The sequence below is a fragment of the Ursus arctos genome, chromosome X (assembly GCF_023065955.2).
Source record: "Ursus arctos isolate Adak ecotype North America chromosome X, UrsArc2.0, whole genome shotgun sequence".
Lineage (NCBI taxonomy): Eukaryota > Metazoa > Chordata > Mammalia > Carnivora > Ursidae > Ursus > Ursus arctos.
The window spans coordinates 37,026,077-37,047,908 of NC_079873.1; the positions used below are offsets into that span (position 1 = coordinate 37,026,077).

The 21,832-nt window shown below is 39.2% G+C and overlaps 1 pseudogene; it reads left to right on the plus strand.

Annotated features, from left to right (window-relative positions):
- The first annotated feature begins 9,683 nt into the window (after nucleotides 1–9,683).
- LOC123001827 (mitochondrial import receptor subunit TOM20 homolog) lies at nucleotides 9,684–10,106 on the plus strand (annotated as a pseudogene).
- Nucleotides 10,107–21,832: the final 11,726 nt, after the last annotated feature.

The following is a 21,832-nucleotide window of genomic DNA, read 5'->3' on the forward strand; positions in this document are numbered from 1 at the left end:
AAATTATTTATTTTCAGCAAAAAGGAATTGTGGCACTCTGACTCGTCCAAGTTCAACAGATTATAAATATGTTTCCACTTATCACTGTATTTTATAAAGACTTTTAAAGTGCAATTATTGTTCTGTAAGTAACAACCTTTATTTGAAAGTCCAGAGCAAGAAATAAAAATTCAAAGGATTTTGCTGAATGACAAAAACGTCTATATAAATTAGTAGCCAACTAATGTTTCATGTAAGAATTCCAGAATAAATTGTCTTTTTAAAAGAAAAATAAAAGAATTACCTTATCCTATCTGGTAATACTACTTCTCATTTCTGTCCCATATTTCATGATCTTTGCTATAGAGTTCCCCAAATAATATCGAATAATCGTAGCGACAATGGTCATCCTTGCTTCGTTTAAGATTTAACACGAATACTTTTCATTTTTCACCGTGAAGAAAGATGGTTAACTATTCATTTGAGATGGATTTCTCTACCCTGCTAAGAAAGTATTCATATATGTTGCTGACTTTTGAAGTACTGTCATTAAAAATGAGTGGAGTTTATCTAGTGTATTGATAGCATTCCATGTGCAGATCACACGCTTACGTGCTGAAGAGTGGATTGGGTCCAAGATCCGTATGTTGAAGCCCTAACTCTCAAGTTGACTATATTCAGAGATAAGGCCATGAGGAGGTAATTAAGGTTAAGTGGGGTCATGAGGGTGGGACCCAATCTGCTAGGATTAGTGTCCTTTTAAGAAGAGACACCAGAGAGCACACTCTCTGTATCTCTCTCCCCACCATGTGTGGACGCAGTGAGAAGATGGCCTTCTGGAAGCCTGAAAGCCAGCCCTCACCAGAAACTGACCCTGCTGTATCTTGATCTGGGACTTCCAGCCTCCAGAACTGTGAGAAAACATATTCCTGCTGCTTCCGCCACCCAGTCTGTGGTATTTCTTTACGGCATCTCAAGCCGACAGAGCCATCTAAAGATACACTATGCTAGGTGACTTCTAAAAAGCTACTGTTTTTTATTGCTGCGATGTAGCCTACTTGATTAGAACAGGTTATTCTTTGACTATACTGTCGGATTTGGGTTCGTGATTATTTACTTGAGATATTTTCCTGTGTATTTCTATATGATACTGAATACCGCGTTCCCGTTCACACAATTTTTTTTACCAATTACGGAATGAATGTTATGCAATTTTTCCAAACAAAATGAAAGCCGGGTGCCATCTTTTGTGCTGTGGTTCAAGGGCACACACTCTAGAACCAGATTGCCTAGGCCTGAATCCAGTTAACCTCCCTGTGCCTTACTTTCCTCACTTGCATAATACGATAAAAATAGTAACTACCTGAACTAATATACGTCAGAGGCTTGAGAACAATGTCTGCCTGATACAGAATACCTAAGGGACTAAGTTTTGCTTTTTCTTTTCTCTCTCTCTCTTTTTTTAAAGATTTTATTTATTTATTTGACAGAGAGAGAGACAGCCAGTGAGAGAGGGAACACAGGCAGGGGGAGTGGGAGAGGAAGAAGCAGGCTCCCAGCGGAGGAGCCGATGCGGGGCTCGATCCCATAACGCCGGGATCACGCCCTGAGCCGAAGGCAGACGCTTAACCGCTGTGCCACCCAGGCGCCCCCCTCTCTCTTTTTAAGATTTTATTGATTTATTTGTCAGAGAGAGAGACAGAACACAAGCAGGGGGAGCAGCAGGCAGAGGGAGAAGCAGGCTCCCCACTGAGCAAGGAGCCTGATGCAGGACCCGATCCCAGGACCCTGGAATCATGACCTGAGCTGAAGGCAGATGCTTCACGGACTGAGCCACCCAGGTGCCCCTCTTTTCTCTTTTTTAAATCTCTGGTTATGAGACTTTTAAAATAGTTAAAAATTATCTTTCTTAAAAATTTGAAAGAACTCACAGATAAAACTTCTGTCTCCATTTGCTTATATTATTTAATATTAACCCAACTTCTGTTTTCTTCCTTAAATATGCGACTACCCAATTTCTCCCTTTTTAAAAAAGATTTTTCCAATTTCTTAGCATATACTCGTACATAATATTCTCCTATAATTTTATAAAGCTCTCCCTTTCATTGTATGTTAATATTGTAATTATAATATACGTAATTTTCACATATTGTAATTTTTTTAGGACTGACTTGTGGATTTTATTACAAAATTTTATTGACTGCTGTTTCTGATTTATTTCTGATTTTAAATTCATGGTTTTCTTCCTCCAGGTTTTGATAGCTTTTGGTCTTTAATTTGTTTCTACGAATACTTATTTTGTTCATTTACACAGACTTCTTTATAAATCTAAGGCTATGAATTTACTTGGTCTTTGCCCCAGCCCCAACACAGAGCTCCTAAATTCATTGCAACTTCCTGAATGATAGGAGCATCTTTTATTCTAATGAGGCAATTCTCAGCAGGTCCCTAGATAGCTTCAGGAAGGGGGCTGGTTACCAGAAACATGGAGCCTTGATTAGAAACCTAGAACTTTCTGGGCGCCTGGGTGGCTCAGTCGTTAAGCGTCTGCCTTCGGCTCAGGTCATGATCCCAGGGTCCTGGGATCCAGCCCTGCATCGGGCTCCCTGCTCCACGGGAAGCCTGCTTCTTCCTCTCCCACTCCTCCTGCTTGTGTTCCCTCTCTTGCTGTGTCTCTCTCTGTCAAATAAACAAAAATCTTTAAAAAAAAAAAAAAAGAATAAAAAAGAAACCTTGAACTTTCAGCTACATCCCCCAAACTCCTGAAGGTGGAGGGAGGGAGCCAGAGGTTGAGTTAAAAATTGATTCTGCCTATGAGATGAAACCTCCAGAAAAACCCCTAAATGACAGGTTTCAGAGAGCTTTCATATTGGTGAACACACTCATGTAACAAGAAGCTGGTGCATCCCAACTCTATGGAGACAGAAACTCGTGTGCACGGGACCTCCCCCTATGTACCTCTTTATCTGGCTGTTCATTTGTAGACTTCTTAATATCCTTTATAATAAACTGGAAACTGTAAGTAAAGTGTGTTCCTGAGTTCAGTGAGCCCTTGGAGAAAATTCTTAAACCTGAGAAGGGGATCATGGGAAGCGCCGATTTATAGCTGGTTGGTTAGAAGTATAGGAGGTCCAGGACTTGTGATTGGCACTGGAAGTAGGGGCAGTCTTGGGGGACAGAGCCCTTAACTTGTGGGGTCTATGCTGACTCTGGGTAGTAGTTAAGTGTCAGAATTGAATTGAATTGTGAACACACTGGTTGTGTCCAGAGGTTCAGAGAACTGGTTTGTTGGTATTGGAAAACACTAAAGACCTCTAAAAACAACTTTGTTCATATTCTGTAAGTTTCATAATTTTTTTTATAGCTGAATCGAGTATAATTGCTAGACAACAGCAGCATTAATTTACTTTCTTTCGCTATAGGTAAATTTGTATCCTTTAGAATTTTGTGTAAATGGGATCATATAGGATATATGCTTTTATATCTGGCCTTTTTCCTTCTGCATAATTTATATTGAGATTCATCCATGTTGAGACATTGTATCAACAGTTCATTTTAAAGATAAATATGTGAGATGGTGGACGTGCTAATGAACTGGACGAGGGGAGTCCTTTCACAATGTGTGCAAATACCGCAACACCATGATGTACGTTTTAAATATCTTACAATTCAGGGGCGCCTGGGTGGTTCAGTCGGTTGAGGGACCAACTCTTGGTTTCAGCTCAGGCCGTGATCTCAGGGTCATGGGATCAAGGCCCATGGTGGGTTGAAGTCAAAGCTTTTTTTGATTTTGATTTTTTTGGGTTGTTTGTTGTTTCTTTTTCTTTTTGTTGCATACGAATGTTCAATTGCTTCACCACCATTTGCTGAGAGGCTATCCTTCCTGCACTTAATTGCTTTAGAAACTCCATCCAAAGATCAGTTGGTTACAATTGTATGGGTCTATTTTGGGGTTCTCTATTCTCTTCATTGATCTTTGTGTCTATCCTCCCACCAATGCCAAACATTCTTGATGACTGTAGCTATGTACTAAATGTTTAAATCAGAGAGACTCTTCCCACTTTGCTTTTTTTTCAAAATTGTTACAGCTATTCTAGTTCCTTCCCATTTCCATATAAACTTTAGAATAATCTTGTCTATAGCTACAAAAATTCTTGCTGAAATTTTGATAGAAATTGCATTAAATCTGAATATCAATTTGGGAGAATTCACGCCTTTCCTATATTGAGTTTTCTCATCCATGGTTAAGTGATAGATTTTTATTGAGATGAAATTCACATAATATTCATAATTTTAAAGTGCAAAATTCAGTGGCATTTAGCACACTCACACTGTTGCACAACCACCACCTCTACCTAGTTCCAGAACATTTTCATCACCCCAGAAGAAAACCCTATATCCATTAAGCAACTACTCCTCACGCCTCCCCCCTCCCTCCCTCCAGCCTACTCTGCTTTCTGCCTCTATATTACCTATTCCAGCTATTTCATATAAATGACATCATACAACATGTGACCTTTTGTCTTTGCCTTCTGTCACTTAGCATGTTTTTGAGGCTCGGCCACATTGTTGCAGGTACCAGGACTTCATTCCTTTTTTTGGCCAAATACTAATCTACTCTATGTTTATACTACAATTTGTTTATCCATTCATCTGTTAATGGATATTTGGGTGGTTTTCATTTTTTTGGCTATTGTGAATAATGCTGCTATAAACGTTTGTGTTTGAGTACTTGTTCTGTTTTCAACTTTAAAAGATATTTTCAGTGGGTATAGAATTCTACATGGTCAGTTTTACCATTTCAGTACTTTAAAGATATTGGTCCACTGGGGCGCCTGGGTAGCGCAGTCGTTAAGCGTCTGCCTTCGGCTCAGGGCGTGATCCCGGCGTTCCGGGATCGAAACCCACGTCAGGCTCCTCCGCTGGGAGCCTGCTTCTTCCTCTCCCACTCCCCCTGCTTGTGTTCCCTCTCTCACTGGCTGTCTCTCTGTCACATAAATAAAAATAAAAATTAAAAATTAAAAAAAAGAAAGATATTGGTCCATTATGTTCTTGCTTGCATTGTTTCTGACGACAAATCTGTGGAAATCCTCATTGTTCCTCTGTGCAAAATGTGACATTTTTCTGTGGCTTCTTTTACGATTTTCACTCTACATCTGGTTTTGAGACGTCTACGGTGTTCCTTGGTGTAGTTTTTGCATATTATTGCGCATAGGGATTTTTTTTAGGATTCTTACATCCATACGTTATTTGTTTTCATAAAACTTGCAATCTTTAGGCCATTATTTCCCTATCTTTCTTCTGCCTCTGTTACTATAATTACACATTAGAGTGCTTTAAGTTGTCCTGTAGCTCACCAATGTCCTGTTAATTTTTTCCCCAATCTTCTTATTCTCTGTATTTCCTTTCAGATAAATTCTATTGCTATCTCTTTAAGTTCACTAATCTTTTCTTCTGCAATGTCTACTTTGTCATTAATTCCATTATTTTTTTCATCGAACCTCACACATAACATTTATCAATAGAAGTTTCAGTTTCATCTTCCACGTCTCTCCTTAACTTTTTGATCATATGGAAAAGAGTTAGAATAGCTGTTTGATTGCCCTTGTCTAATTATAACACCTGTGTCAGTCAGAATCAGTTTCTATTAATTTCTTTGTTCCTTCATCGTGAGTCAAAGTTCCCTTTTCTTTGCACGCCTGCCAGTTTTTTTATTGGATGCAAGACCCTGTGAATTTTATGGGTGCTGAATATTTATGTATTCTTATAAATATTCTTAAGCTTTTTTTCTGGGATGTAGCTACATTACTTGGAAACAGTTTGATTCTTTTCGGTCTTGCTTATAAAATTTGTTAGGTGAGATAAGAAGCATGTTTAATCCAGAGTTAATTATTCCTCACTACCGAGGCAAGAACCTTCGGAATACAACATTCCATGAACCATGAGACCTTGCAGTCAGGCTGCTGAACACAGGTACTATTATCAGCTCTGTGTGAACACTAGGTACTGTGTCCTCTAATCCTTTCAAATGGTCCTTTCCCCAATCTTGGGTAGTTTCCTTGTACATATGCACCGCTCAGTTCTCAGCTAAATACTCAAGGGGCATTTTGAAGATCTTTGAAGTTCTAAATCTGTATAGTTCTCTTCTCTCAAATCATCTGTCCCATGAACTCTAGCTCCGTTGGTATTCCTGGACCCTTAGCCCCATCTCCTCTAGTCAGAAGTCCACCATTTCTACTTGGTTCCCCTCTTCCTGTGCCACAGGCCTGAAACCCTCTCAAGGCAATAATCTGGGGCAATAGTGGGGTTCACTACATTTGTTTCCTGTCTCTCATATATCACTGTCTTTCATTGCCTAAAATCCAGTGTCTTGAAAAGCTTTGCTTTGTGTATTTTGCCTGTTTTTTAGTTGTTTTAGGCAGGAAGGTAAATCTGGACTGTTACTACATCTTGGCCAGAAACAGAACTTTAACAGTAATGATTTTAAAAAGTATTACTCTAAAATGAAAGCAGGGTCTAAAAGAGGTATCTGCACTCTCATGTTCATTACAGCATTATTCACAGCAGCCACGATATAGACATAACCTCGGTGTCCATCAATGGATGAATGGGTGTGTGTGTGTGTGTAAATGGAATATCATTTGCCATGGAAAAGAAAGAAATCCTGTCATTTGTGACAATATGAATAAACCTTGAGGGCATTTTGCTAAGTGAAATAAGTCAGAGAAAGACAAATACTGTATGATCTCATTTTTTAAGAGATGAACTTGTAGAAACAGAGTAGTGGTTACCAGAGGCTAGGAGGTGGGAGAAATCAGGAGATGTTGGTCAAAGAATACAAACTTACAGTTATAAGATGAGTAAGTTATAAGGATCTAAAGTACAGCACGGTGATTATAATTAACAATAGCATGTCATATACTTGAAATTTGCCAGGAGAGTAGATCTTAAATGTTCTAACTACAAAAAAGAAATGGTAATTATGAGATGTGATCGAGGTGTTAGCTAATGCCACAGTAGCAATAATTTCGCAATATATAAATGTATCGAATTAATACTTTAAACTTCCACAATGTTATATGTCATTATATATTCAATAGAGCTGGAAAAAATACTATTCCAAGGATATTACTGCGGATTTGGGTGCATTATCTTCAGTGGCTCCTTCTTAACACTTCCTGAGGATTCTTAGTGTTCTTATAGCTGGAGGCTACTCAAAATTGCATGGATGTCAATTTCAGACTGTTAGAAACTAGTAATAAATTCTATTGTTAAATAACTTGCAGAATTTTATGTGTATTAGACAAGCCCTCCACACCATTCCAGAATCCTCTTGGCGTCTCCTCTTACTCCAGCCACTGCTGCAATGACCAGTTGCATTCAGACTTGGACTGGCTTTGCATAGATGCAACTGGACACTGTCTCTCCTTGGCTAGTGTCATACATGTTCTGTTTCCTTCCCTGAGGCTTTTCTGACCCTATCAGCAGGAACTCCCTCTGCATTCACACATGGACAACAAGAAAACGTGAGGGAGTTTAATACATATAGGGCCACTCTTGACCACTGGAGAACAGGAGACAATAGATAAATGATTTCCCCCTTGATCCCTGAACAGAAAGTTCTGAGACTCATTTTTTCACCTTTACAAAAGATCCCAGTTGGATGGATTAGACACCAATTTTCTACAATGGTGGCCAACTCTATTTGTGCTTGGATTGGTTCTTTTCCTCCTTCTCTGTTTCACTTCCTTTTTGTATGCACATCTGCTTTCTGAAACCATATTTCTAAATAAATTACCTGCCCACAAGAGTTAGCTGCTCTTAGGGAAGCCAGACTAAGACAGTAGAGCATATATTTACATTTACATTTACATGCATATATCAATATATTATAATAACCAGTTTTGGTGTGTTATGCAATGATACTCATAACAACTAATGTGAAATCAAGTAATAGTATCCATGATATCTCTGAAAGGTTACTGCAAATGAATGGTGAATTTTTAAAAGTCAAATTTAAAAACCAAGCCAAGCATTTATTGAGTGCTTACTACATGTAAGGCACTAAGCCGAACACTGAAAAATAGCAAGAAGTATGACGTATAATGAACCAAAGAGAAAAATGTTTAGCAAGATGCTTATTTTTAAAATGCAAATTAGAACCAACATATTATAAAAATAATATAACTATATAACACTACTAAAAAAGTGACATCTTCTACTTTTGTCTTGAAACAACAAAATAAAACAGATGAAATATATGAAGTATAGTTTTTAAGACACTAGACATCAACCAACAAAGGGCAGTGATCTCTGAGAGAGAGAAAACAAATGGGACCAAGCACTTGGCTGGCTCAGTCGTCAGGGCATGAGATTCTTGATCTCAGGGTCATGAGTTCAAGCCCCACGTTAGCTGTGGAGTCTAGTTAAAATTAAACAACAGCAGCAACAAATGAGACAAAATCTATTGTTCCCCAGTTTACAGCCTGGAGAGAATTTCAAAAGTGCAAGAAGAAGGATCTCAGGCAGAGCCTAGCAGCCTGCCTGAATTAAGTACACACAGCTTGGAGTTCAGAAAGGTCAAGGAGACTAGAGTTCTCAAGGTTGAGTATGAGAAAGAAGAAAACACAAAATAGAACTCCAAAGATGTGTAGAAGGTCCCACTTCAGTCTTCCACCAAGTATTGATCGGATATGCACATGAGAGAAATATTTGAGGCCAACCAAAAGCAGAACATAAAACACATTCTCAGAGGTCACAGAGGCCAAGAATAGTTCCTTATATTAATTTTCAACTGCTGTGTAACAAATTACCACATACTTAGTGGCTTGAAATAAAATCTATTTGCAAGTTCATAGTTCTTTAAATCTGAAGTCTGAATGTAGGCTACCTGGGTTCTCTGCTTAGGGTCTCACAGGCTGATGCCAGGATGTTGGATGGGCTGGGTTCTTTTCTGGAGGCTCTGGGGCTGAATCCATTTCTAAACTCTTTTGTTGTTGCCAGAAGTTAGATCCTTGCAGTTGTTAGGACTGAGACACCATTTTTTCACTGGCTGTCAGTAGGGGCTGCTCTCATCCTAGAGGTTAATTTCAGGTCTTTACCATGTGGTCCTGTCCATTTTCAAAACCAGCAAGGGAGAATTTCCTTTTGTCATCAAATTTCTTTTGTCAGGAAGAACCTAGTCCTCTTTAAGGGCTCATCTGATGAGGTGAGTGTTATCAGCCTTTATCGACATCAATTGTGCAGTATTAAAAAACGTAATTCCGAGAGAGACTATACTCATTGACGAGGGGATTCTATAAAGGTGGGGGTCATTAGGGGTCATCTTAGAATTCCACCTGCCACATTCTTGTTCCCACCAGTCAGAGTAGAAACTTTCATTCATGATGGGGACTTGGGTAGAGTACTCAGAAGGGTCTTGCCTCAGTATTGTGAAAAAACTAGTCCTAGACCAAAGGTTGCTTTTGTCTTACCAAAGCTTAAAAGAATAACTTGAAAGGATATAAATGTTTCCCAATAACTTAATCAACCTCAGAACAAAGCTCAAGGGTGTTCATAAGATCACAAATAGAGGCCTTTCTGCATCCCTCATGGCAGGTGTCAGGTGGGAGCAGTGGGGTCCACACCGAGGGTTCACAGCCTACTGCTTTGTCGCCTGGATCCCCATGCCGCCGAGCTCACTCATGCTCCTCAGTCAAGAGAAGATGGTGGGCCAGAACAACACCATCGCCGCAGGTGTCTACAGGGCTCTTTTCATCGGGTACTGTATTTACTTCCGCCACCAGAGACGGAGTGGCGCCAGCTTAAGAATAGGTTTCGAGAACCAAGAGAGAAACAAAAGCTTGCCAAGGAGAGAGCTGGACTTTTCAAGTTACTGGACCTTAAAGATGCCGAAGCTATTCAGAAATTCTTCCTTAAAGAACAGTTGCTAGCTCGAGGTGAACATGAGAAGGGTGTAGATCATCTGACAAATGCAACTGCTGTGTGCGGACAGCCACAGCATGTACGGCAAGTGTGGCAGCAAACTCTTCCACCACCAGTGTTCCAGATGGTTCTGACCAAGCTTCCAACAATTAGTCAGGGAAATTGTAACTGCGCAGAGCTTGGCTGAAGATGATGTGGAATGAGAAACAAATGTCAACATAATAATCTCAATGAAAAATATTTTGAAAAATCTTAACTCAGAAGATGAACAGCTCTGGCGGAATAAGGGCAAATAGGCTTGTTATGGACTGTCCTGCGCTGAAACCTACCAAAGCTAATTTTTACTTTGTGTAGATCCACTTGTCTGTTTTATTTATTTTTCCCAGTGAAAAGTGTATTTTGATAGAAAGCTTTTCATTTTATAAATGAACTAGGAGTTACCAAAATATGGAGTTATTTTATTACTAAAACGTGCAATTAGAACGTACATATAACATCACATTACTTATGTTAAAAATACTCAGTGTTCGGTTTTGAAAGATAGGCAAAAAAAAAAAGTATAGGAGAAAGCTGAAGAATGCACATTTTTTTAAACTAGTACATTTTGCTCTACATAAAAGAATTGGATGGAAACTTACTTTATCAAAACTAAGCATTAAAATAATTGAGAGGTTTTTTTTAAAAAGGAACAAAAATATATTCAGTACCCAGAGGTTGAAAGCCAAAATGTTTGTCATTTAAAAAAATTAGCAAGCAGGAAGATATTATCCATAATGGGGAGAAAAGTCTATCAATTGAAACTGACATAGAAATTGCAGAGATGATAGAATTAGTAGACAAGGACATTAAAACCATTATTATAACTATATGCCTTAAGTATAGGAAGGTAGAGGGAAAAATTTAACACGCTAAGTAGAGACATGGAAGATATAAAAAGACCCAAATCCAACATCATCTATGATATATGAGATGAAAAATATAATGGATATGATTAATGGCAGATTAGATATCACAAAAATAATTATTAGTGAACTTGAAGACGTTTCAAAAGGTAGTATCCAAAACGAACCATACAGTGGGAATAAAGAATAAACAAGATGAACAGAGCATCAGTGAGCTGTGAGACAACTTTAAAAAGCTTAATACACATGTAACGAGAGCCGCAAATGGACAAGAGCGATGGGAACCAAAAACACATCTGAAGAAAACATGGCCAAAAATTTTCGAAATTGATTGGAAACTGTAAGTCTACAGATCCAAGAAGCTCAATGAACCCTAAGCACAAAAGAACTAACCCAAGTCTCATCATAAACAAATTTCGTAAAACCAGTGGTAAATAGAAATGCTAAAATTAGTCAAAGAAAAAAGACACATTACATAAAAAGGGGAAAAAATGAAGTCGGCAGATTTCTCATGTGGAACAACAACATAATACAGAAGTGAGGGGAATAATGTATTTAAAATACACCAAGAAAAAACCTTCAACTTAGGCATTTATACCCTGTGAAAATATCTTTCAAGAAATGAAGGCCAAAAAAAGACATTTTGAGCCATTTTTTTAAAAAGCAAAATAATTCATCACTAGCTGACCCACACTACCAGAACTGTTGAAGGAAGTCTTTCAGGCAGAAGAAAAATGATTCCAGATGGAAATAAGGATCTGCACCAAAGAATGAAAAGCACAGGAAGTGGTAACTGTGAGTATAAATATGTGGGTTTTTTCTTGTTATTTAAATCTCTTTAAAAGATAATTGACTGTTAAAAATAGCATTAGAGTGTGGAGTTTATAACATATGTAAAAATAAAGTCTGTAACAACAGCACAAAGCTTAGTCAGGGAGAAATGGAAGTATACTATTTTAAGATTCTTATACTAGCTGATACAATATGATATGAACGATACCATCACTAGAAGGCAGACTCTACCAAGTTGTAAGTGTATACTGTCAACCCTACAACCACCAATAAAATAACAAATGAAAGAGTTATCACACTATAACTCAATCCAGAATAAGCCACTGCAGCATAAAAAATTCTTTTGAGCTGAGGGCGTTGGAGTTCCTGAAATCCCTTATTTGCCTAAAAACAAAACCTTCCAAAAGAACTCAACTGTCATAAATCCCCTCCCAGGGAACAACTCTCATCTTCCCTTTTTGGAGTGAAGTCAGCACCACACCCAAGCAGACATTATAACAAAACTATCGTATCTCCTATCTATTCTCCTAAGGGCCTATTTATCTTTCCAAAAAGTCACTTGTTTTTCAACAAGTTGCTCTTTCTCCCCACCCCCACTTCTAAGAAGTCACTTGGTGTCCCAGAAGTGCCCCTGTGCCCCTCCCCATCCACTACTAAGATGGTAACTGAGCCCCAAATTCTAATCAACAACTTGAGTCATGTTTCTTTGTGTGAGTCTATGATTAAATCAGTTTCTTCTCTTATTAATCTGTTTTTTTTTTCATTTTATTTTGCAGGCCTCCAAGCCTTAAACGTAAGAGGGTAAAGGAAAGTTTCTCCTCAACGGCTACAAATCCAACAAATGAGATAAAATGGAATCAAACATTTTTTGATTAAACCAAAAGAGGGAAGAGAAACGAAACAGAAAAATAGACAAATAGAAAACAAATAGCAAGACAATAGATTTAAATTTGATCTTATCAATAACTACATTAAATGTAAGTAATCTAAATACATCAGTTAAAAGGAAGTAATTGTCAAGTTGGATTAAAAAAGAAAAACAAGACGCAACTAAATGCTGCCTGTAAGAAAGATACTACAAATATAAAAACACATATAGGTTAAAATTTTTAAAAGATAGAAGAAAATATACCATGGTAACTAACACCAATGAAAAGAAAGCTGGAATGGCTTTATTTTATTTATTTTATTTTTATTTGACAGAGAAAGAGAGAGCACAAGCAGGGGGAGTGTGAGAGGGAGAAGCAGGCTCCCCGCTGAGCAGGGAGCCCAATGTGGGGCTCAATCCCAGGACCCTGAGATCACGACCTGGGCCAAAGGCAGACGCTTAACAGGCTGAGCCACCCAGGCGCCCCTGGAATAGCTTTATTATCAGACAATGTAGATTTCAGAGGAAAGAATATTACCAGGGATAAGGAAATTCAGTTCATAATGATAAAGGGGTCAATTCATCAGGAGGACATGACAGTCCTAAATGTTTATATAGCTACAGCGTTTCAAAATACATGGAGCAAAAACTGATAGAACTGTAAGGAGAAATGCACAAAATCACAATTACAGGCAGAAATTTCAGTTTCTTTCTTTTACTACTTTTCAGAACGAGTAGACAGAAAATCGGTAAGGATATAGATTTTAACAACGTGACCTAATTGACATTTATAGAACATTCCACCAAAGAAGTGTAGAGTGCACATTATTTCCAAGTGCACATGATACATTTACCAAGAAAGACCATATTCTGAGCCATAAAACTAGTTTCAATTAATTTAAAAGGATACAAGTCATACATGTATACCCTCTAATTAAAGGGAATTAAATTAGATCTTTGGAAAATCCCCAAATATTTGAAACTAAATAAGGCCCTTCTAAATAACCTATAGATCAAAGAAGAAATCAAAGAGAAATAAGAAAGTAACTGAATGAAAATAAAATTCGTGGGATGCCATTAAAACAGTACTTAGGAGGATTTTAGAGCACTAAAAGCCTATATCAGAAAAGAAAAAGGGCCTCAAATCAATGACTTCAGCCTCCACACTAAAAAACTAGAAAAGGAGAGCACACTAAGCCCAAAGTAAGTAGAAGAAAGGAAATAATAATCAGAGCGGAAAACAATAAAAAGAAAACAGAAAAACACTAGAGAAAATTAATGAAATGACAAGCTGCTTCTCTGAGATCAATAAAATTGATTAATCTCTAGCCAGACTGATCAGGAAAAAAAAAAAAAAGAATAGAGAAATTACCAGCATCAGAACGAGAGCGGTGACATCACTAAAGCTTCTTCAGATACTGAAAGGATAAGAACTGAGTATCATGAACAACTTTAAGCCAATAAATTCAACAAGATGAAATGGACAAATTCCTTTAACGACACAAACTAAGCTCACTGCAGAAGAAATACATAACCTGAACAGCCCTCTATCTACTGAAGAAATTGAGATTGCAGGTTAAAAATACCTTCCCATAGGGGCGCCTGGGTGGCTCAGTCGATTAGGCATCTGACTACTGACTTCGGCTCAGGTCATGATCTCAGGGTTGTTGGGAATCTGCTTGAAGATTCTCTCCCTCTGCCCCTCCCTACACTCATGTGCTCTCTTTCTAAAATAAATAAATAAATCTTAAAAAAGAAAAAAGAAAGAATACTTCCCATAAAGCAAACTAAAGGCAGCCCTGGTTAAATCTATCAAACATTTAAAGAAGGAATAATAGCAATTCTACACAAACGCTTCCACAAAATTGAAAAGGAAGGAATATTCCCAACTCATTCTATGAGGCCAGCATTACCATGCAATCAAAACCAGACCAAAACACGATGAGAAAACTACAGATCAATAACCTCACGAACATAGGAGAAAAATGCAAACAAAATTTTAGCAAATTGAATGTAGCAATGTATAAGGACAGCATATCACAACCGAATACAGTTTATTCCAATAATGCAAAGTTTAATTATCCAAAATCAATGTCATTTCCAATTTTAAAATGGGCAATGGATTTTATCAGACATTTCTCCAAAGACGACATAAAAATGGCCAAAAAGTACGTGAAAAGATCCTAAATATCATTAGTTGTTAGAGAAATACAAATAAAAACCACAATGAGGTACCAGTTCACCCCAACTAGGATGGCTATAATTTAACAAAAAGAAAATAACAAGTGTTGACAAGGATGTAGAAAAATTGTAACCCTCATACATTGCTGGTGGGAATGTAAAATGGTTCAGTTGCTGTGGAAAACAGTTTGGCAGTTCTCCAAAAAATTAAATGTAGAATTACCACATGACCTTGCAATTCTACTCTTAGGTATATACATGAAAGAACTGAAAAGTGGGGGTGCCTGGGTGGCTCATTTGGTTGAGCGTCCGACTCTTGATTTTGGCTCAGGTCATAATTTCAGGGTCGTGAGATTGAGCCCTGCTTTGGCTCAAGCTTGGCGTGGAACCTGCTTGAGATTCCCTCCCTCACCCTTTGTCCCTCCCCCCACTCATGTGCCCTGTAAATAAATAAATAAATAAATAAGTAAGTAAGTAAAAGAACTGAAAATGGGTACTCAAAGCTTGGCGTGGAGCCTGCTTGAGATTCTCTCCCTCACCCTTGGTCCCTCCCCCCCACTCATGTGCTCTGTAAATAAATAAATAAATAAATAAAAGAACTGAAAACGGGTACTCAAACAAATACATGTCAATGTATGTTCGAAGCAGCACTATTCACAATAGCCAAAAGGTAGAAGCAACACAAGTGTCCAGTGACAGATGAATGGATACACACATGGCGGTATATCTATACGATGGGCTATTAGCCATGAGAAGGAACAAAGTACTAATACCTGCTACAGCACAGGTGAACCTCCGAAACATTTGACTAAGTGAAAGAAGTCAGACACAATGGGTCACTATTGTATGATTCCATTTATGTGAAATATTTAGAATAGGTAAATTCATAGAGACAGAAAGCAGACTGGTGCTTCCCAGGGGCTGCAATCAGAAGTGACTGCTTAATGGGTATGGTGTTTCCTTCGAGGGGTGATGAAATGTTTTGGAACTAAACAGAAGTGGTGGTTGTATAGTATTGTGAATGTGTTAAATGTCATAGAATTTTATACTTCAAGATGGTTTATTTTATGTTATGTGAATTTAATTTTAAAAAACATTAATGTCATTTACTATATTAACAAGCTTTTTTTTTAAGGTTTTATTTATTTATTTGACAGAGATAGACAGCCAGAGAGAGAGGGAACACAAGCAGGGGGAGTGGGAGAGGAAGAGGCAGGCTCCCAGCAGAGGAGCCTGATGTGGGGCTCGATCCCATAACACCGGGATCACGCCCTGAGCCAAAGGCAGACGCTTAATGACTGAGCCACCCAGGCGCTCCTAACAAGCTTTTAAAACAAAAATCATGGGCACCTGGGTGGCTCAGTCGGTTAAGCGTCTGCCTTCAGCTCAGGTCATGATCCCAGGGTCCTGGGATCGAGTCCCGCTTTGAGTTCCCTGCTCAGTGGGGAGCCTGCTTCTCCCTCTCCCACTCCCTCTGCTTGTGCTCGCTCTGTCAAATAAATAAAATCTTTAAAAAAGAAAAATCATACAATCATCTCAATAGATGCAGGGAAAGCATGTGACAAAATTCAAGAGCCATTCCTGATAAAATCTCTCAGCAAAGTAGAAATAGAAGGGAGCTTTGTAAACCCAGTGAAGGGTGTCTACCAAAACCCTACAGCTAACATCATACTTAATGGTGAAAGACCGTACGCCTTCCCCTTATATTCAGTAACAAGAAAGCGATGTCCATCCTCATCACTTCTATTCAACACTGTGCTAGTCAGTGCAGTAAGATTAGAAAAGGAAATAAAAGCATCCAGATTTGAAAAGAAGAATAAAACTTTATTCATAGACTAATACCATCTGTGTGAAAATTGTAATCATCTATGTGGCTGTCTATGTAAAAACTCTGATGATACCTAAAAAAAGCCACAAGACTACTATATGTGTCGATGCGGTTTGAAAGTTACGAGGATCAATGTACAAAAACCAGTTGTACTTTTATCGTTTAGCAACCAATGATCAGAAATTGAAATTTTAAAAAATTACCATTTATAGTAGCATTAACAAACATGAAATACAGGGAGGAATCTGTCAACTATGTGTACCACCCATACACTAAAAACTACAAAACACTGCTGAGGTAAACTGAAGCCTTAAATCAGTAGGAGATATACTGTGTTCATGAGTCAGGAGACTCAATGAGGACATCAAATCGATCTGTATGTTCAGTGCCACGCCAATCAAAAACCTAGCAAGATTTTAGAATTGCAAGCTTATTCGTTTTTGTTTCTAAGATTTTATTTATTTATAAGAGAGAGAGAAAGAGAGAATGAGCACAAGTGGGGTGGGGGTGGGCAGAGGGAGAGGGAAAAGCAGGCTCCCCACTAAGCAGAGAGTCTGATGTGGGACTTGATTCCAGGACCCTGGGATCATGACCTGAGCGGAAGGCAGATGCTTCACCGACTGAGCCCCCCAGGCGCCCAGAATTGCAAGCTTATTCTAAAATTCACTATGGCAGTACAAAAGATATAGAATACCCAAAACCACTGTGCAAAAAAGGAGTGAAACTGGAGAATTAAAACTACTGATTTCAAGACTTACTAGAAAGCTACAGTGATCAAGACAGTGTGGTATCAGTGTAAAGATACATAGAAATCAATAGAACAGTATAGAAAGTCCAGAAATAAACCTATGCATGTATCAACAACTGACTTTGAGCAGAGGCACAGAGACTATTCAGGGAAAAAGGATAGTCTTTTCAACAAATGGTACTGTAACAACTGGATATCCATATGCAAAAGAATAAACACAGAGCCATAACTCACACCGTAACAAAAATTAACTAGAAATGAATTCGAGATCTAAATTAAACACCTAAAACTATACAACTTCTAGAAGAAAACAGGAGAAAACCTTTATGACCTTGGTTTAGGCAAACGTTTATTAGATATAACACCAACAGGGCACCTGGGTGGCTCAGTCAGTTAAGTGTCTGCCTTCAGCTCAGGTCATGACCCTGGAATCCCGGGATCAAGCCCCGCATTGGGCTCCCTGCTCAGTGGAGAGCGTGCTTCTTCCTCCACCTTTTACCCTGCTCATGCTCTCTCTCTCCCTCTCTCTTTCTCTCAAATAAAATATTTCAAAAAAAAAAAAAAAGATGTAACACCAACAGAAAAGTCCATACAAGAATTGATAAAATAGACTTAATCAGAATTTAAAACTTTTGCCCTCCAAAGATTCTGTTAAGAGAATGAAAGACCACCACAGTTTGGAAGAAAATATTTAAGAAATCACATATCTGATAAAGGACTTGTATCTGGAACTGATGAAGAACTCTCAAACCTCAAAAATAAGAAAATAAACAACCATAATGAGAAACTCCTACACATCTATTAGAATGGCTAAAATTGAAAAGATCGACTATACCAAGTATCGACAAAATGGGGAGGAATCCGAACTTAACGTGATACCGGAAGAGAAGGAAAATGGCATAGTAACTTTGGAAAACAGCTTGGCAATGAGGGAAAGCAGAACTGTCATCTCCAAATATGCCTCTTTGGCACACTGATTATTTTAAGCTGTTTATCTTTAAGAAACGGCAGACACTGGTCGAAGGCCTGAAGCCGGAGTAGAAGTAACCCTTTCAAAAGAGACATTACGTGTATAAGGAAAATCTGTATTCGTAAGGGTATCCTCCTCTCTGTACCAGGGAGAAGGATGACTCCAAAGCTCTAGAAACTCTTACCAACGCAGAAGGCAAGGACTGAAATCTGCATAAATCTTACCCTTGTCTCCTATGCTTTTCCTGGTAACCTCCCCGAACACCCCCTGACCTCCCACCAGTAATCGTTTGTCTTTATCTAAAGATGATACCTAAGGTAGAGGCTTGGGCCATTTCAGGGAATGACTCAGTTGTTCTAGGTCTCTCCCACGTATACAAGAGGTACACAGATATTATTAAAACTTCTGTTTTTCTCCTATTAATCTGTTTTTTTTCTCATGGTGGGGGTAGGGAGGTGGGGAGGGGAGTCTCAGCCAAGAATCTATAAGCGTAGAGGGAAAATTATTTTTCCTTCCCACAGCAGTTATCCAAAAAATTAAATATCAACCATAGGATCCAGCCACTCTAGTCCTAGACATTTACCTAAGAAAATGAAAGCTGCATATCCATACAAAGACTTGTACATGAATGTTCATAGCAGCTCTATTTGTGATATGTTAATAACTAGAAACCACCCAAATGTCTATCAACATGAGAATGCATTAAACTATGATATATCCATACAAAGGAATACTGCTCGGCAATAAAATAAAATAAAATAAAATAAAATAAAATAAAATAAAATAAAATAAAATAAAAATAAAATAAAATAAAATAAAATAAAGTAAAATAAAAATAAAATACTGGTACATGCAACAACATGGATGAATCTCCAAATAATCATGCTGAGTGAAAGAAACTGGGCCAAAAAAAGCACATGCTGTAATAATTCCATTTATATAAAATGCTAGCGAATGCTAACTTTTCTATAGTGACAGAAAGTGGCTTGGTGGTTGCCTGGGTATGGGGAATGGTGAATGGGAGCAAAATACACCACCCCAAAATAATGCCTCTTTGACATAAGGATTATTTTGAGCTGATGAATTTGAGAAACAGCAGACACAGGAGAAGCTCTGTGAAGAGAGTAGAAATTACCCTTTTGTAAGGAACATTTAGATTTATAAGGGAAATCTCTATTGGTAAGTATGTCTCCCTCCCTGTACCAGAAAGAGGACGACTAAATGTCTAGAAACTTACCAATGGGGAAGGCACTGATTTAAATCCACAGTAATGAACTTACCCTAGAGTTTATGTTGCTTTTCCTGGTCACCCGCATAATGGCTCCCCTCCCTCCCACACACATATCCTTCCTTCGTTTTTAGCTGAAGATGGTACTTAAGGTGGTGACTTAGGTCCCCTTGGGGAATTACCCGGTTTTCCTGGGTATCTCTCATGTACATATGAGGTACTCATACGAATCAACTTCTGTTTGTCCTTCTCTTGTCAATCTTCGATGACAGGGGTCTCGGCCCAGAACTCAGAAGGGTAGAGAGAAAAGTATTCTTCCTCCCCTACAATGCAGATGTGTGGAAGGGAGGGATTTCCAAGGACCTTGAGGAAATTTGGGGAAAACAGATTACTTGATTGGGGTGCTATTTCACAGCTGCACACATGCTCACTTATCAAATCGCACACTTTAATATGTACAGTTCGTCGCATGTCAATGAAAGCTGTGTTCTAAAAGTTCATCCGTCATATGTCAGGCGTTACGGTTTTCAGACAACGTGCTCCCTCCGGGCAGTCGTAATCTAAGGTCACATTTACCATCCATACTCTGATGGTTCTCAAACGTGCCTCTCCAGCTCAGACCGTTTTGCAGAGATTCAGACCTGGTAATCCAATTGCCTTATCAACATCTCCACGTAACTGTTCTGCAGTCTCCCTCAGTCAGCATGCCCGAGGCAGAACTGTGGATACTACCCCCCCCCCCCCGAAAATCGGATTTTTCCCTGGTGTATCCTGGCACAAGGAATGACAACGCCGTTTACCCGGCTGTCAAAATGACCCAACCTAATTCTGATTTCTTCTCTTCCATCTCTGACGTCCTTAACGTGTCAGGAGTCTACCCACTTCTCACCAACCTCACCACCTCACTTACATTAGTCCAAACCATCCATCACTTCTCTGGCAACAGCCTCCCAGTCAGCCTTCTGGCTGCCAAACTCGCTCTTGGAGTTCACACACACACACACACACACACACACACACACACACTCCCACAGCAGGCAGAGATTTTTAAATACAGACATGATCTTTTCATTCTCCCAATTAAAATCTTCCAGTAACTTCTCATGCCCTTCGGATGAAGTGCAAACTGTTAATAACGTGCCTTACACGCACAAGGTGGTCCCTATTCTTGTCCGGAGTCCCCTCTGCAATTGTCACCTCTTGCCACTTCCCTTGTCACTCTCCATGCTCCGGTCATAGTGAAAACGGGGCGGGGGGGAGGGGGGTATCGGCAGCCGTCTGAAATGGCTTTTCAGCTCCTGTTCTGTATTCAACAGAACACAGGCCTCACAGCAGTGACGAAGAGCAGTGGTAGCAAGTGAGGGGGGGAAAAAAAAGCAGGCAAAAGTAATTTTATCAAGTTCCTAGTGCAGTCAGATGTTCTTGTAGAGACAGTGCGTACGAAAAGAAAACAAAGATGATTCTGGTGGAACTCTTGTAAAGGAGACTGCATTTTGTGTTTTGCACGAAGCTTCCCCCACCCCTCTGGGTTTTTACATTACAGAGGGGTGGTAACAAGCATTTCCTCTATTGTGGGCTTTACCCAGATGCAAAGCGGTGCTCAGGAAGCCGGCGGATTGATGAATAGTTGGTTTGATGTATTTGAACCATTCACCACTTTGAGTTAAATGTGCATATTCTGTTCAGAATAGACAATGGGGAGGGGCGGGCCTCTCTTTCCTGTCTAACTTGCATAACATCAGGCCTCACTGCTTAAACTAATGAGTATTGAGAAGTAAAGGCTCCTACTGATTCCAGCCAGTCATTAATTCTCCACTAGCCGCGCCACCGTGGAGTTTTTCATTGGCCACATTTTTCTGAGCAGTAGCACTGACCCTTGAGTTCCGGTGCCCCCGCACCAGCCACATAATGGGCTCGGAAGTCCCCTTGGAAGGAATCTTACTGGGCACCGGGAACAAACGCAAAGATGATGCACATTCTAGTCTCAGAACTCGCGGTTGTGAGGAACGTAATTGACCTGGAACGCACACATTTATTTTACGTAACCTGGTAGGAGAAGGTGAGTGGGGGCGACTTCCGATTTCTCTGCAGCTAATTACCCAGTCGGCCCTACCTCTGCAATCATGATGTTTGCTTCATTATCACTGCAGGTTTGTTTTGGGAAATAGCTTCGCTGATCTTGCCTCGGTGGGTTTTCCATTTTCACACGTGACGTTCTCTTGGGAACTGAGCAGCACTGTGTCTTTGCAGATGCTCAGTCAACTTGAAAAGCCTCATTTTGGAAAGGGTCCTAACCCGCCTTCAACTTGAGGCAATTCAGACTTGGCCCAAACACGTATTAGGACAGAGACTCAGCACTGGAATGATGTTTAATATCATTTGGAAGCTTTTTGTCTGGAAGGTCATTTGCAG